Genomic DNA, 14,833 nt, shown 5'->3' with positions numbered 1-14,833 from the left:
TTAATTCCCACATGAAAATTAGATATTGCTGCTAGCTGAACTCCGAGTGTAGCAGCTGCTGATCCCTGGTGAAAAAGTTCTGATAGGAACTCCAAGACAATAGGAATGGGAGCAGTAAATGGATTAACCTTTCTGTTATCTGCCCATATAAAAAATCTCTTCCATTTACTGTTATACAATTTTCTAGTCGAGGACTTATGAGAAGAGGTAATGATATGGGTTACAGCTGGAGACAGATCATGAAGCCTGACTAATGATGGAACTGGAGCAGCCATGCTGTCAGTTTGAGAGTGTGGAGAGAGGGATGAAGAGAACCTGATGTGTGTCAAGAGGTCTGGTACTGGGTCCAGAGTCCATGGATAGTCTAACAGGTGAGGCCCGAAGAAAGGGAACCAAATCTGATGAGGCCAGTAAGGAGTGATGAGGATCATCTTCCGTCCCAACAACATTGCTTTCTGTATAACCTTGGGAATGAGTGGAAAAGGAGGAAATGCATAAAGAAGTCCCAGGGCCAATCGTGGGTGAGTACATCTTTCGGAGACTCTCCCGGAGGGGGAATGAGGAAGAAAAATGTGCTGCATTTGACATTAATGGGGCTGGCATAGAGATCGCAGCAGGGTTGTCCCCATTTGTGGAAGATCTGATGGGCTACTTTCTGGTTCAAAGACCATTCGTGAGGTAACAAAATTGCCCTGCTTAGCTTGTCTGTTATCACGTTGGATGTCCCCGGGATGTGCGTTGCATTAAGAAAGTGTTGGGAAGAAATTGCCCAGTTCCAAACTCGCAGGGCCTCTCAACATAAGGGGTAAAATCTGGTTCCTCCTGGCTTGTTTAGATACCATACCACCGACATGTTGTCTGTCTGGATAGCTATCATCCCTAGAGGAAGAAAGTCGTGAAGTGCTCGCAATGCTAGAAGCACTGCTCTCATCTCTAGGACATTGATATGCAGATGGGCTTCATGATCTTACCATGTGACTTGGACAGCCCTGCCTAGATAATGCCCCCCCACTCTATCTGAGAGGCATCCGTGGTCACAGTGGCAACGAGTTAGTGTGTTACAAAGAGAGTCCCTGTGGTAAGGTGACCTGGCTGAATCCGCCAACGGAGATCCTTTTTGGAAGAATCTGTGATTAGCATCTGGTGATGCAGGGGCAACTGCTGAAAAGACCACTGGGATGACAGGAGTCATTGGATTATTCTCATATGTAGTCTTGCTAATGGTACCAATGTTATAGTCAATGCCATTGTTCCAAGAAGTTGTAACACCACCTTCACTTTGACTCTTCGAAGGGGAAGTACCCTGTAAATCTGCTGTGAAAGATTTTGTATTCTGTCTGTTGGTAGTCTGGCTATCATAGAGGCCGTGTCTATGTTTGCTCCTATAAAGGTTATAGATTGAGCGGGCAAAGTTAAGGATTTTTTTCCAATTTATAGAGACTTCCAACTGGGAACAGAGCTTGATTGTGGAGTCTCTGGATTGAACTAGAAGAGGCCTGGTGGTGGCGGTCAGGAGCCAATCATCAGGTATGGAAAAACTTGGATTCCCTGATGCCTCAGATGGGCTGTCACTACTGCCATGCATTTGGTGAACACCCAGGGGGCTGTGGTGAGACCATAAGGCAGTGCTCGAAACTGGTAATGATTGGCTCCCAGCTGGAAGCGTAGAAAACTCCATGATGCTTTGTCCATATTAATGTGGTAGTAGGCATCTTGGAGATCTATTGAGCACATCCAATTTTCTTTCCCTAACGGAGGGAGTATGGATTGTAGAGTGACCATTCGGAACGTGGACTTCTTTACATACTCATTTAACCTGCTGAGGTATAAAATGGGTCTCCAGTCTCCTGTTCTTTTTGGAACTAAAAAGAATCTGGAGTATGTTCCGAATCCTATCTGGTCTGCCAGGACCTTTTGGATGACTCTTTTTAACAGCAGCTTTTCTATTTCTATAGCTGCTTGATCCCTGTGATTGAGTGGCACATCTGGGATCCTTTTGGGAGGGCGTGGTGGAAGAGAAAATGGTACAGAGTAACCTCTGGTGATAATGTCTTGTACCCACTTGTCCCGGGTGATATTTAGCCAGGCTTCTGGGTACAACGACAAGCAACCCCCGACCAGCTCCAGAGACGCACAGTCGGGTTCCACATCAGGAATGTTGATAGGGATGGCCACAAAAGGAATCGTGACCTCCCTGATTTTGTGAACCTCCCCTGCGTCTAGAGTGACGTTTACCATTTGTTCCTCCTCCCCTGTCTCTGAAGGAGGAATCACCTTGTGTATCCTGGAAAGATCTCTGTGATTTCTTGAACCACATTTTGCCACTCTTCTGACCTTTAGGGTAAGGTCTAGAAGGGATGGTAAAACGGACTCCCACGGCAGAGAGAGTCTTTCCTTCCTGTTAACACCTGGGTGAGGGTATCTTTCACCTTGGGTCCAGAAAGAGAGGATCCGTCAACGGGAGCATTGGTGAATGTAGACTTGAAAGGTTCAGCAAAATTGCATAGACGCATCCAGGAGTGTCTCCTTAAGGAGACTCCTGAACCCGTCATCCTACTCGCACCATCAGCTGCGTATGAGATCAGCCTCATGGAGGAGTTAACAATGAATGTTAAGGTAGCCAACTGAGTAGATGCTGTAGATGGGACTCCTTCAGTATAGGTACCTTGAAGAGTATCTCCTAACTCCTTCAGGAGATCTCTCTGAAGTCTCGTAAAGTGTGATAGATAATTCAGCGATCAGAGTGTAAAAGCCGCTGAAGAGAAGATACACTTCCTATATCTATCCATCATTCGGGATTCATTATTGGGCGAATGGACAGAAGAAGAAGTCTCTGCTAGCTCCTTCGTAGTGGCTGCGCCACCAACATGGCATCTAAAGGTAAGCCCTTAGATAAAAATTCTTTGTCTATAGGGGCAGAAAGAAACTTGTTCAGCCTCCTGAGGACTGGTTCCATGGCATCAGGAGTCTGCCATGCTTTCTGACTCACAAGATCCAGTAACTCGTCAAATGGGGGAGACACTCATGAAGCTGAGGGTTGAGACCCAAAAGCCTTCAGGTACACTGACTCCTCATCAGACTCTCTGCCTGAGGATCTCCAAGATGTCTGCAAAGGAGACATCTACAGAGTATGACTTAGGGGACCCCTCTGACTCATCAAGGTCAGTGTCAGATGTGAGGGGCTCCTCAGTGGGGTTCTCTGGGGAGGCCTCGGAAGATTGGGGGCCACCCAAGTGGGGGTCCTGAGGCTGTGGGTCTCTGCCATCCAGGGGAAGAGAAGATGCTGAGACTGTAGTCGGCACTTGAGGGAGTATAGCATCGGCACTTCTACATGGGGCAGATGAGCTATCCAGCATGCTCCTCATCTTCACAAAGACCGATTCCTCCAGCTCTGAAAGATGCCTCAGTTCCGAAGAAACCAGAGGTGCTGACAGCTCCAGAAGGATCGGCTCCAAGAATGATGTAGGTTCCGAGCTCACTCGGGCTGACGCACCAAGAGGGAGAATCGGCACCAAAGAAGTTCGGTTCCAAGTGTCCCCATTAGGGCCAACCGAGGAGCTTCAGACCCTAGACACTTCAGACGGCACCGAGAGTGTCTGAGCAGAACTTGGCTCCGAGATAACCACACAAGGTGCTGGAACCAAAGACTCCACTGTAGTTGGTACCGGCAATATCGGCTTTGAAGGCACAATCTGGGATGGAGGAGGATTGAGAGCAGGATAGGTAGAAGGAGTCAGCTCCGAGACTGAGTGGGTCGGAGCCGATAAAAATTTTGGCAACGCCGATGACTTGAGGAGTCTGAGCACCACTCTTTCGATGATTTCTTCAGATAGACTGCTGAAGGATCTGGAGGACAGCCTGGGTGACCTTGTTCTCTGTAATATTTAAGGGCAGGGGAGACCAGTGGAATATCCGCTGACTGGCTCCAAAGAGGGCTGCTAGTGATTGGCACCAAAACACTTGCTACAGATACTGCAGGGTCTATGTCCACAATCACAATCGGCCCCAAAGACTATGGAGCCGAAGAGAAAGATACCAACTCCGCTTTTTGTAACTTCTGTGGGGGTTCAGAGGCAGAAGCTGGATCCGGAGAAGGCTGTTTTGAAATTTTGCCCTTATCCTTCCTAGAAGACTGCTACTTAGGAGAGGAAGAAGAACTGGCTAGGTCTTCTTCAAAGGAAAGTTTCAACAGACCTTTTAAAATAAGCTTATTCTTCCATTCCTGGAGCACTCTAGGGCTTAAAAGAATGGCAGAAAAGGCAGGTTTCTTGCAGATGTATGGCTCCTAAGCAGTATACACAAATGCTATGTCCATCAGTGATGGACATTTTTTGTGAACACTTAATGCACTTCTTAAAGCCTGATGGTTTGTGTTCCTTAGATTCCTTAGACATATTGACAGCAAAGGAAGGCCAACACACTCACACAACAAGAGAGGAACTAGATCCTCTAACTTAAACAGATCTATCCCTATCATAGGGGGGTGAGCTAGGTCCTCTAATTTAAACGGACCTACTGTGAAGAACAAAATAGGGATGAAACTAGAACCTCTAACTTAAACGAGACACCACACACTCATGGGATACCACACGCAAACAAGCAGTAGGCCCAGAAAATACAATATACGATAACCAAGTCAAATCGGTTGAAGTCACAAATCGGAAGTCACAAAATTGACTGTCAGTAATAAGCTATGATAGAAAACTCTGTATAAGCAATACATTCCAGAAAAGGAAGTAATAATAATAACAAAAGGTTTCACTTAGCCACAGCCAACCAAGAAAGCTTCCGACTGAAGACGCAGTAAACAAGATCTGGGGAGTGTGCTCATGCACCATGGGATACCTCCTAGCCACGAGCCAGTCAGATGTTTTCAGGCTTTCTAAAAGTGGCCGAGTAGGAGCCGAGTATCAGCACCGAACCCACACGTAATACTGGAGGCGAGATAGGACTGCATAACATTAAATATTTAAATTGTCCACGTATGTAGATAGTGCTATCTTGGTGTTCAGAATCTTTGGGATAAAATGGAAGGTGGTTGGAGAGAGATAGAGAAATAAAGGTTCTATATAAAGTTTAAAAAGGTAAGGAGAGAGGGGGCATCCTTGCCTAGTTCTTTTTGATAACTTGATAGGCTTTGAGAGTGTTTTGTTGATGTATAGGTAAGTGTAATATTTGTTTTATAATATTTTAATTAAGTTAATGAAAACCATAGGAATGTTAAAATGTGACATGGCCGTAAATAAAACATTCCAACTGACTCTGTCAAAAGCTTTACTTGCATCCAGAATTAGGCCATATCTTGAATTTTTATCATCTTTTGTAAGGCGTATCATGGCGTCTATTGTTAAGCCGTGGTGGTGCAGTGGTAGCATTGTCGCCTCACAACAAGAGGTTCTCCCGTTCGATTCTCGGCTGGAGCACCTTCTGTGTGGAGTCTGCATGTCCTCCCCATGGTTGAGTAGCATTCGAAAGACATGCGTGAATGGGTGTGCCTTCGTTGAAGGTTGGGCTTTGAGCTGGCACCTTGGCACCATAAAAATCTACTGTCAATCATTAGTGGACTGGAGTTCTGCTGTGGCGACCCCTAACCGGGAAAAGCTGAAAGAAAAACAACAACAACATCATGGCATCTATTGTTAAGGTGTTATCCCACGTTTGCCTATTTGTCATGAAGCCAGCCTGCTCAGGGGATATTATATGCGACATTACTCTTTTTAGTCTTTCAGCTAAAATCATGGATAGAATTTTGGTATATAGGTTAATTAGAGATATTGGCCTATAATTATGTGGGTCAGATCTATCAAGATTACTTTTCAGAATGAGTATTGTATTAGAGGTATTTAGGTAGTAGTCAGTTAAACCATTTAATTTAATGTGGTTATAAACTTTCAAAAGGATGGAAGAAAGATTTTGATTAAATGTTTTATAAAATTCTGGTATATACCTATCTGGTCCTGGTGACTTGCCAGACTTTAGTTTTCCTATAGCAGTAACAATTTCTTGCTGTCTGAGAGGTGCATTGAGAAATTCTGCGTGTTCTTATTTCAGTTTGGGGAACTCAGTATACTTAAAGAAGTTATCCATCTCCTCATTTGGAGGTTGTGGAGATTCTAGACCATAGAGATCTGAGTAAATATTTTGAAATAATTGTATTATTTGATTGTCTCATTTGTAGATCTTGTTTTGATATTGAAGAAGCGAGATTATAACTATCTCCTGTCTATTTGCAATTATCTTAGCCAGAGCTTTAGAGGGGAGTTGTGCCCATTCGGAGAATTTAGCCAGACATTTTAGCTCATATAAGGAGTAGTTATGTTGGTGGAGTTCAAAAAGTTGAAATATGGAAATATTATTATTATATAGTATTATTATTATATGGAAATATGGAAATTCAAACTAACAAGACAAAATTAATTATCTGCTATAGCCTCCCCAGAAAAGGAAGTGATCACCAAATGGCAAAGAATAAATAAGCAGCAAGAAACAGCTAAGTCCAATACAAAACAGAAGCCGGATCCAAGTTTCCATATGGACGAACTCAAAGAGGCTTTGCTGCCACTCCAACTAGCATTGCAAGACTTCTCCGAACAGTTATCCAGCTTTGGCAGTAAAACAAGATAGTGGACAGTATAGACTACATTGAGGAAAAAAACAAAGCCAACGAACATCAACTAGCACTATTAAAGGAAGAATTAAATACCAAAGGCTCTACCTTGCTAGAGATTCAGCAAAAAGTGAGAGCACACCGAGCGCTGCACAGAAAACAAAATGACGACTTCCCAAGACAGATATATGTCAAAATATTAAATTTTCAAGACGTACAAAGTCTGCTGTCAGAAGCCAAAAAACAAAGTCAAATCATGTGGAAAGGTCATAAAATTACACACTCACAAGACTTACCAATGCTTATTAAGGAAAGGTGCCAAAACCTCTCACCATATTGTGCTGAGCTCATAAAGCGCAAAGTTAAATTTCAAATGAGATACCCCAACACCTTAATTTTTCAGAATAAAGAAGTGAAATACTCTGTTGACTCACCCAAAGATGCAAAAGCTGCTTTTATAAAATGTTTTGGCAAAGTGCCTGAGCAGTGATCAGACCAAAAACAAGATGGCTAAGACTTCTTTTTCATAAGGTTAATTCATGAACTGAATTAGCTGTTGTTATAGCCCAAGACAGACATTATGCTTCTTTCTATAAATCATAAATTTATATTTGAAGACAAACAACCAGAAGTGTCTGTAAAACAGGAAGTGAGCCCTCCAAAACGTCCAAAGTAGATTCTGTTGGGGAGTAGGTGAATTTGAGATGTACCAACTTCCGGCCTAACAATCAGGATTTCCTCTCCTCGTACAAGTTATCAGAATGTGGACATAAAATACCGCATGCATCAGTGTAATACCAGCTTCTGTAGGTTGCAGAGTCACAAGTTTAAAACCAAAGTAAATCCAGATTCTTCATCAACCGAAGAAGAAGGGGGTGCATGATATAATCAAGAATATACATGAAAAAGTTGTCAACGAGATATAACCAAAGTGAAAGGTATTCCAACCTAGATATAACCTCTTTTGAATTTAATGTCTCACAAACAGATGTAATACACTGGTCCTATGTAGCAGCAGTCTACACACTCAATATCTGAATAAGATGTACATTGAATGATGACTTTTATTTTCTAACAAAGCAACTGCAAGATGGTGCCTTTAACATAGTGCATTCTAAGGATATGGTGATGTATATTTCCTTTATGCTAATGCCATGGTCTCTTATATGCTAAAGATATAAAAATGTTCTTTGGACTGTATTGGCTGTAATGTTAATATTATTCTGACATGTTTTTCAGGAGTTTTCTTGGCTAAAAGAGGTTCTACTTGTACCTTCTTTTCTTCTTAATTTGTACAGCCTATTATATGCAAAAGCAGTAAATCTGTAAGCATCACAATAGGGAATTTAGACACTATAGGTGATAATCTTTGTTTTTTACAATATAAAAAGTTATGTTTAAAACTTGCCCTCAGAAGTGTAGTGGATTTTTAGATAGGGTAAAGGTATGACTATTCCAGGAATTAATCTTATATTGTATATATGTTCTATGTGTAGTAATTCGTTAGCTTATGAATGTAGTTTGTTAATAACAAGGCATTTATTTTTACTAATTATTCAAAATGTGTTAACTTTCCTCTCGGTAATCACATTATGTCAAGCTCTTTCAACACATGGGGATAGGTGGGTAGGCACAAGGGGAGTAATGAAAGAGCAAGGTGCTACTGCTTCCACGTTATATTTCTTGTTCATCCCCCACTTAAGAAGAATGTATAGAATCTTTTTCCAAAATATACACTCTAACATAACATCACAAATAATTATTCAAAACACTAAGCCCTAGTAATGTGGATCATAGATTCATGGAATGTGAGGGATCTTCAGAATAAAAATAAGAAAAACCTGCTAATGCATTTTATCTTCAAATCAGTAGCTAAATTATGATCTGATGTTGTTAATCTTCATTCATTCCTTACTGATGGGTTATCGGTTCCATCCTCGGAACCAAGCAGGCTAATATCAAGCTCACATCAGCCAAAAACTCTTGAGCCAAGGTCCTACCCAGAATGCTCTGCTCCCTGTTACCTCAGATCTCGTTTGCCACGTTGCTGTACAGCCATGTCAAGCCACTCTCTCAGCTAAGTGTCTAATTTTTGAAATTTTTATACATTGTTCTTACTTTAAATATTTTCCATAGTTTGTACTAATATTTTCCTTCCCTATCGTATACTTTAGAATCTCTCTCTTTAGTCTTTTCCCTTTATTACCCTTTTTCTTACCTTTGAGGTAATTCTTTATTACCATCGTTGGCAATCCTTCCTTTCTTTTCTTACCTTTCTGGGTAGCGTTTCCTCTTCCTTTTGGTACTGTTCTTCTTCTCCACATCATTATGCTGGATAAGAAAAGTAGTACTGGTTTCAAGCAGTGTAAGGATTGCGGCCATAAGTTATGACTTTATGATGGCCTTGACTTAAATGTCTCCCACTTTACTGTGGATCCCCCGTGTGGGATTTGTAAACATTTTTCTACCAGGACTCTCAATGAGGGGAAGAATAAGTTAATTTTGAAAGGTCTTCTCAAGTCTCCTTTCTCTGAGGCTATTTCTGGGTCAGAGGGCTCACTCCTTCCTGTTAAAGCCCGTAAGAGGCATTCTTCCTCTTCATCATCGAAGTCACTCCCCTCTTCTCCCTCTGGAGATCATAAGGAGTCAACTCATAAGAAGGTGAAATTGATTACTACTTCAGCACTGCCACCTGTGACCCTGTTAGCTCCAGGCTCGGCACCTCCCCAAATGATTCTGGCTCCAGCCATGTCTTCCTTATCAGTACTGGCACCGGAGTTCCCAGTGCAGACAACTACAGCTCCAAGAGTTCCGTCGCAGCCCTTACCGGCACCGTCCATGCAGGTTCAGTCCCCTTCGGCACCATTGGTACAATCCCCTTTGGGTCCGAGTATGAATCTTCTGTACTCCATGGTGCAGACATTTTCAGCACAGACATGTGCTTCAGTGTAGTGCTTCTCGGCACTGTCCTTATTACCAGTGCAGACACTTTCCTCAACAGCACCATACCCATCGGGGCAGACTTTTGCCTTTACAGTGCAGACACCTTCAACTACTATGGCGCTGATGTTGCCAGCGCAGACTACTTTCACACCATTTTGTTTTATGCAGACATCCTCGGGCTCTGCACCTGTTGAATTAGCAAGGACCAAGTATTCTCCTTCATTGGATCCATTTGCTGGCAGTCAATATAGTCCTTTTCTAGAAAGGCCAGAATCGCCATCAGCTTTCTCCATGAGGTCAACCAAGAGTCTCTCTGAACAGGATGTGTTGCGGCTTGTTGACCAGTTGCTTGTGGCCAGAGGTCTCTCTCACCCATTGAAGTCCATGTTCCCTCCTTCAGGTGAATGTATATCTCCTCAAACTCCAATGTACACTCCTCCTTGAACTTCTACACAAGTTTTGAAGCCTATTAGACAGCAGCTTTCCTTCCTCCCACTCCAATAGTGGATCTCACTTTGGAACCGGAGTCGTCCTTGTGGCCCTCAGTGCACTGGGCATTGGGCTCTTCTTAGGCCAGTGGCTGTGCTGTGGGGGAGGGCATTCCTGGTTCCACACTGATTTTTTTCTATGGCACCCTCCAGGGATCCTCTCTCTCTCTCTCATGGTTTACGGTCCTCTTGAGACTCCTGGTCTGGGGGTGGGCTCATCGGGGCGGGGTGTGGACCCCGGTTCCCAGGCTGTCATGCTCAGTTCTGGGCTCCCATCCCTCCTTGGGTGGGCTGGCCTTCCAGGCCATGGAGAGAGCACTTGCCTCTGCTAGCAAATCCCACATATTGGAGTCCTCTCCCCCCTCTGTGCCGCAACTGTCACAAGCCACAACCACTGGACACCAGGCACAAGGGCCTCAGGTTTCTCCTCCTCAGGAGACCCCCTCTTTGCAGTCTTCCCCAGAACCTCCCACTGAGGAAGTACCCCACAAAGCTTCTTGTAAGAAGAAGCACATAGACTCCACTGAGGAGTCATTGACTGAAGATACAGATTTTGATAATGGGGAAGGGTCCCCATGGTCACCCTCTGATGAGGTGTCCTTTGGTGACATCCTTGAGATCTTTAGAGGGGTGAGTGGAAGTCCTTTAATCCTTCCTCTGAGGAATCTGTATTCCTGCAGGCTTTTTGTGCCTGGCCCCCTACCTCCTGGGTCACCCTGCCTGCCAATGAGCTCGTCCAGCTCATTGTCCAGTGCGCATGGAAGGCTCCTGACACCCTGGAAGTGATACCAAGGAGACTGGATAAAATATTATCACCCCCAGCTGAGCACCCACATTGGTCACGAGGTCTTCCAGTAGATGATATGGTGGTGGTGGCTGCAACTAAGAAGGATTTGGCAGAAGAGAGCCAAACTGTCCATCCCCCAACAAGAAGCCCAGGGCGGTTGACAGACTAGGGAAGCATGTGTTTGCTTCATCGACCTTTGCTATAAGATCTTTGAACTATTTGGCACACTTTACCAGACTTCAGAGGGATCTTATCAACCAGCACACTGAAACCTTGGCAGGAGCTGTTTCTGATGAGGTCTATGACAACGTGGCTTCTCAGATAGCCACCCTAGAGTCCATTTCCAACTCTTCTATGTGTCTTATTTCTTACGCAATGGAAGGGGCGGCTAGAGCAGCAGGCATGAGTATAGTCACCAGACGACATGCCTGGATGGCCTTTGCGACTTTGAGGACTCCTTTAAGGCTTCCTTCATGAATGCCCCCATCAAGGCCACTTCTTTATTTGGCCCTAAAGTGAAAGATACGGTGGCAAGGTGTGAACAAGATGGCATGACCCTGTCTGCCATTGATGTCAGACACTCCACTCCTCAGCAATTCTACTCCAGAAATCAGAGGAGTGGGAAGATGTAGCACAGGAAATCACAGGGCTCTTTCTGGGATGCACGTGCCGAGCTCTCCCCTAGAGGCACAGGGAGAAACTCCAATGGAAGATGCCCCTTTTGGGGCAGAAGAGGTTCACGAAACCCGGGATCCAGAGATTCCTTCTCTGGCCAACCCTATCAGTGTTCCTGAAGCATTGCCTGACTGCTCATGTCTGGAAGCAGTCGGGGGTCATTTTTCCTTATACCCCGCTGCCTGGCAAAATATAACCACTGACTCTTGGGTACAATGGATAATATCCAAAGGCTGTTGCATCCCCTTCCATCTTTGTCCAATCTCATCCAGAGTATTACCTGACATTCCACCCAGTCAACGGGAAGCAGCTGCACACAAAATCCAAAAGCTGCTACAAAAAAGAGTCGTCCAGATGGTCCCCCCAGACCAGATAGGATCCGCTTTTTACTCAAGGTTCTTTTTAGTGCCAAAAAAGACAGGGGACTGGAGATCAATTCTGGATCTCAGCACACTGAACAAATTTGTAAAAACAGAGAAATTCCAGATGGTCACGATTCAGTTTATCTTTCCTCTTCTAGAAGAAGATGATTGGATGTGCTCTGTAGATCTTCAAGATGCATATTACCACATAGAAATGGACAAATGCTCAAGAAGATACCTCCACTTCTGCATAGGAGCCAGTCACTACCAATTTCGAGCTCTGCCCTTCGGTTTCTCTACAGCCCCCAGAGTGTTCACCAAATGCATGGCAGTGGTTATCACTCACTTGGGACTTCAAGGATTCCAGGCATTTTCATATCTAGATAACTGGCTCCTCACCTTCCCCACCAAACGTCTACTGGAAGAAGCCCTGCACTAGAACTTTCCTAACAGCTCAAAGCCTGGGAATCACTATAAACAGGGAGAAATCCAACACGACCCCAACTCAGTCTTTGGAATTTATAGGGGTATTGTTGGACATGAGAAATTGCACAGCATCCCTTCCAGACCAGAGGCTTCAAAGAATAAGGCAATAGGTTCAACCACTGCTCTGTCATCACAAATCTCCCGCTTGATCTATACTCCAACTCTTGGGGTCAATGGCAGCCTCAGTCACCATTGTTCCTCTAGCCAGATTCCACATGAGGCTCCTTCAATGGCTACTTCTCACTCAGTGGTACCCTCTACAACATTCTTTGTCTTTTCAGATAAGTGTAACTCAGTGACGCAAGCAAGATTTACTCTGGTGGACATCTCAAAATCCCCAACAATGGTCTTGCCCCTTCAACCCCCATTAACTGATAGCCATGGTGACCACAGACACCTCCCTGATGGGGTGGGAGAGCTATGTCAGGGAAACTCGGTCCAAGGCACCTGGTCGGAGACAGAGGCCCTTTTGCATATCAATGTCCTGGAACTGAGGGCGGTGCTACTAGCATTGCAATCATTTCATTCCATCCTTCTGTCAGGGACTATTGCGATCCAGTCAGTCAAAATGTCAGTGGTCTGGTACATCAACAAACAAGGGTGCACCAGATCTTACCCATTATGCCGAGAGGCCTTGAGAATATGGCAATGAGCAATAGCTTCCAACTGCTTTCTAACTGCAATGCACATTCCTGGGAGCTCCAACGTGATAGTGGACAAATTGAGCAGGTGAATTCTGCAACCTCACGAGTGGTCCCTCAGTCCTATGAGACCGGCAAAAATCTTCAACCGCTGGGCCCAGCCTTGCTGCGACCTATTAGCCTCCCCAACCAACTACAAGTGCAGCAACTATTTTGCCCTGATCCCCCCTTGGGAACAGTCACCGAGAGATGGTCTAGTCCATGCTTGGCCCTCAGGTCTACTTTATGCTTATCCTCCTCTTCCCCTCATCTCTCAATTTCTGAAGAAAGCATGACAATTGAAGAGCAAAGTGATCCTCATTGCTCCATATTGGCCTCGACAAGTCTGGTTTCCCTTCCTCTGGCCTCACATGCTAGATCAACCGTGGATCCTCAGTCCATCCCAACGTTGATCTCCCATCAGCAAGGTCTGATTCACCCCAGTCTAACAAACCTGAAACTGACAGCTTGGTTTCTCTACTTCCAATGATTGCCAGGCATGAAAACCTCTCATCCCTTGTGCACAGTATTCTTATTGCAGCTCATAAATCATCCACCAGACTAATCTATCTTAACAAATGGAAAAGGTTCTCGCTATGGGCAGCGAATATAAACAAGTAGACCTCTTGTCAGCCCCAGTTTCGATAGTACTGGATTACTTATCACATCTTTTCTACTCTGGGGTGTCTGCCTTTACTATTCGTGTGCATTTAGCTGCCATCTCAGATTTCCACATTGGTTTTCAAGATTCTTCAATTATGTCAAACAGACTCTGTAAAACTTTTTTGAAAGGGGTTATCCACCTAAAACCTCCCTTTAGAGAACCGGTACAACCTTGGGATTTGGTATTGGTTCTGCAAACTCTAACAGTTCCCCCCTTTGAACCTGCATCTTCATGTGATGTAAAATATCTCTCTTGGAAAACTTTGTTTCTGATTGCAATCACATCGGCCAGATGCTTGTCAGAATTTCAAGCCTTGGGCATCAAACCTCCCTATCTTAGCTTCCATAAGGATAGGGTATCACTGAGAACTAACTCTTCCTTTTTACCAAATGTGGTGTCAGAGTGGTCTATAAACCAATCTATTGACCTTCCAGTGTTCTTTCCTAACCATTCTAACAAGGAAGAGTATTGCCTGCACTCCTTGGATTTTCATAGGCAAATACTATTTTACCTGAACAAAACAAAATCTACCCGTAAATCAGACCAACTGTTTCTGGCCTTTTCTGGACCTAGACAAGGTCATCCTGTATCAAAAGTTACATTGGCTTCATGGTTGAGAAATTGTATTACCTTTATCTACAGCACAAACAATCTCACCTTGCCTCATAGAGTGAAAGCTTATTCTACAAGATCTATGGCAACTTCAGCAGCTTTCCATGCTAAGGCTTCCCTCAGTGATACTTGCTCATCTGCAACTTGGGCCAAACCTAATACCTTTATTCTTCATTGCAAATTGGACTTGGCCTCCAGAAGTAGAGCTTCCTTTGGCTCCATGGTGCTCAGGTCCTTCCATGAGGGCCACCCAGGCATACAGGTAGTTGGGGACTCTGTCCCATCAGTAAGAAATGAATGAAAATTAACAACATCAGATAAAGAAGCTATGTCTTGCCATAACGTTCCATCTGTGTTGTTGATCTTTGTTCATTCATTACTTCCCACCCTCCGTCCCCCATTCGGTGGTTCCTGGTTGATCTCATGTACTCCTTTATTGTAGGTCTGTTATGATCAGAGGTAGCCTCTACTTTTATTTATCAATTTACAAACTCGATCTGAGGCAACAGGGAGCACAGCATTCCGGGTA

The 14,833-nt window shown here is 44.2% G+C and overlaps 1 protein-coding gene across 1 annotated transcript in view; it reads left to right on the top strand.

The window, feature by feature from the left end:
• Nucleotides 1–14,833, top strand: part of LOC122801276 (myosin-2 heavy chain-like) — a 917,734-nt gene that overhangs the window by 266,312 nt on the left and 636,589 nt on the right. The gene's annotated exons all lie outside the window — the stretch shown is intronic.

This window comes from Protopterus annectens, chromosome 4.part1 (assembly GCF_019279795.1).
Source record: "Protopterus annectens isolate FY-2018-M chromosome 4.part1, PAN1.0, whole genome shotgun sequence".
In the NCBI taxonomy this organism is placed as follows: domain Eukaryota; kingdom Metazoa; phylum Chordata; order Ceratodontiformes; family Protopteridae; genus Protopterus; species Protopterus annectens.
The sequence above is the reverse complement of the archived record's forward strand: the minus strand, read 5'-3'. Positions and strand labels throughout refer to the sequence as shown.